Here is a 3,163-nt window from a genome sequence, read left to right as displayed (position 1 = left end):
GTTTATGCAAAGTTCTGGGAAGCAAGTGTCCCTGGGGTGGCTCTGGGAGGTCTGATTAAGTATTGTCCCTGAGCTGGTGTCTATGATCTGCCAGGTGATGTTTTGGGGGGCGTAGGGACTTCCGGCAGCATGAGCAATGACAAGCAGAGTTAACAGAGTTACCAATATTAGGTGGGTCGAATGCGCTGTAGCTTGAGCTTGAGTGGGTTGTGTTGGTCCCGACTGATGGCCCATTGCGTGACGAAGTCCTTCCGGATCGAGGAGGGGTCCGCTGGCCGAGCGTGGGTGTGATGGACCCAGGTTGCGATGCCGTCTACCTTGACAGCGGTGGGGGTTGTCAACACCACGATGTAGGGTCCCTTGCAGCACAGCTCGAGGGTCTCTCAGTGGTGCCTCTTGACGTAGACCCAGTCTCCCGGCCTGTACTGATGAGGTGTTGGGATCGGGCCAGCTTCATAGATGGCACGGAGGTGTGGCCAAATGTCCTCACGTGCCCTCTGGAGCCCGCTCAAGGAAAGAAAAAGTTCTTGATCTTTAAACTCAGCAATAAGTTCAGCTCGAAGGCTGGGAATAACAGGGGGTGGCCTGCCAAACATGATCTCATAGGGAGTAAAACCCAGAGTGTAAGGAGTGTTTCTAACCCAGTAAAGGGCGTACAGTAGGAGAGTCACCCAGTCCCCGCCAGTCTCCATGGTTAATTTGGTAAGGGTCTCTTTTAGGGTTCTATTCATTCTTTCTACCTGTCCTGAGCTCTGGGACCTATAAGCACAATGTAATTTCTAGTTTGCCCCCACCGCCTTGGCTACTGCCTGTGTTACCTGCGAGATAAAAGCTGGTCCATTGTCTGATCCTACCATGGCAGGAAAACCATACCTGGGTAAGATGTCTTCTAGTAGCTTCTTAGCCACCGTCTGAGCCGTTTCATGCTTGGTTGGGTATGCCTCCACCCAGCCAGAGAAGGTGTCTGTAAATACTAAAAGATATTTAAAACCATAATTTCCTGGTTTGACTTCAGTGAAGTCGACTTCCCATTGGGCTCCCAGTCTGGTGCCTCTGAACCTGGTTCCTTTTTTATTTGATGTGGCTCTTGCGTTGGTGAGTTGGCAGGTCTTGCAGGCAGATACAACTTGCTCTATTTTGGTGTCCTGTTGGTGAATCTTGATTCCGGCATGTCGGATTAAGTCTTTTAATTTTCAGGCCCCCATGTGAGACCGATGCATGTGCTCTATATTGAGACTCTGGGCTGGTCTGGCAGCACAAGCTCCTTGTTAGGTGTATACCACCATCCTTTTATCTCCTGGGCCATGGGGAGTTTCTTGATCTGCTGTAACTCCTCCTGGGAGTATTTGGGCTGGTCTGGTAAAACTGGGTCTCCCGGGTCCGGTAGTTGTATGGTCATGGTGGGGACTGGAGTAAGGGCTACTGCCTTGGCTGCCTGGTCAGCCTTTCGATTATCTCTAGCTACTGGGTTATCAGCTTTTTGGTGCCCTTGGCAGTGGATAATGGCTAGTTTGGCAGGAAGCCATAAGGCCGTAAGCAGGTTAAGTATCGCCTGTTTATTTTTTATAGTCCGTCCTTCTGCCGTCAGTAACCCCCTCTCCTGATAAATTGCCCCATGAATATGAGCTGTGGCAAATGCATAATGGCTGTCTATGTAGATGTTAAACCATTTTCCAGCTCCCAGCATCAGTGCCTTGGTGAGGGCTATGAGCTCTGCTCGCTGGGCTGACGTTCCGGAGGGTAGACCCTCCGCCCATACGGTGTCCGTTTCAGTGACCACCGCTGCACCCGCATACCTGTGTCCGTCTCGCACAAAGCTGCTGCCATCAGTGAACCAAGTAGCCTCGGCATCAGGGAGGAGCCGGTCGGTCAGGTCCGTCCAGAATCCATGTACTTGTTCCAGGATTCCTGCACAGTCATGTAATGGAGCACCTAGGTCAGGGTCGGGCAGCAGGGTTGCAGGATTGAGGGCTGCACTGGGGTGGAACCGCACTCGTTGAGGGTTGAGTAGGAGGCTCTGGTAATGAGTCATATGTGTATTGCTCATCCATCTATCCGGAGGCTGTTTCAGGACCCCTTCAATGGTGTGTGGGGTCGTGATCCAGATTTCCTGTCCTAGTGTCAGTTTGTCTGCATCCTTGACTAGGAGTGCTGTCGCTGCAATAATTCTTAGGCATGGCGGCCAGCTGGCAGCCACTGGGTCTAGTTTCTTAGACAGGTAAGCCACTGGGCAGTTCCAGGGGCCTAAGGCTTGAGTTAGAACCCCTTTTGCTATTCCCTTATGTTCGTCTACAAAGAGGTGGAAGGGCTTCGTAATGTCTGGCAGGCCCAGGGCTGGGGCACTTAGGAGGGCCTTTTTTAACTGATTAAAGGCAGTTTCTTCTTCTTCAGCCCATTTAAATGTTTTCCCCTCTTTGGTAGCTTCATATAGGGGCCTGGCGATCTCAGCAAAACCTGGAACCCAGAGGCGGCAGTAGCCGGCTGATCCTAAGAATTCCCTCACTTCTCTTCGGCAGGTGGGAGTAGGGATCTTTAGGACAGTTTCTCTTCTGGCATCTGGTAACCGCCGCTGTCTGCCCTCCAGGATATATCCCAGGTAACTTACCCTCTCCCTGCATATCTGAGCCTTCTTCATGGATGCCCAGTACCCTAAGGCCCCCAGGTAGCCAGCAGGTCCTGGGTCCCTCGCTCACAGTCTTTGGCCGTGTCGGCAGCAATCAGGATGTCATCTACGTACTGTAGAAGGGTGAGGCCAGGGTGCTCCCTTCTGTACTCACCCAGGTCCTCGTGTAGTGCCTCATCGAAGATGGTGGGTAAATTTTTGAATCCCTGAGGTAGCCGTGTCCAGGTGAGTTGCCCACTGTAGCCCTCCTCCGGATCATGCCACTCGAAGGCGAACAAGGGTTGGCTCTGGGGTGCCAGCGGCAGATTGAAGAAGGCGTCCTTTAAATCTAGTACAGTATACCAGATCCTGGAAGGCGCCAAGGAGCTCAAGAGAGTATATGGGTTGGGAACAGTTGGATGTATGTCCGGGACCCTCTTATTTACTTTCCGGAGGTCTTGTACCGGTCGGTAGTCATTTGTGTGAGGCTTTTTGACCAGCAGTAAGGGGGTGTTCCAGGCAGACTGGCAAGGAACTAGTACCCCTAGGCTTCGTAGTCTC

The 3,163-nt window shown here is 52.2% G+C and overlaps 1 long non-coding RNA gene across 1 annotated transcript; it reads right to left on the bottom strand.

The window, feature by feature from the left end:
- Positions 1-498: 498 nt before the first annotated feature.
- On the bottom strand, positions 499-2,946 carry LOC147580361 (uncharacterized). Its single transcript, XR_015252825.1, has 3 exons — positions 2,778-2,946; positions 1,797-1,908; positions 499-973 (listed from the first exon to the last, which is right to left on the bottom strand). It is a non-coding gene; the product is annotated as an uncharacterized LOC147580361 (long non-coding RNA).
- Between the last annotated feature and the right edge of the window lie 217 nt (positions 2,947-3,163).

This window comes from Puma concolor, chromosome B3, assembly GCF_028749965.1.
Source record: "Puma concolor isolate L17-30 chromosome B3, mPumCon1.1.hap2, whole genome shotgun sequence".
NCBI classification, from domain to species: domain Eukaryota; kingdom Metazoa; phylum Chordata; class Mammalia; order Carnivora; family Felidae; genus Puma; species Puma concolor.
This window is presented reverse-complemented; position numbering and strand designations above follow the sequence as displayed.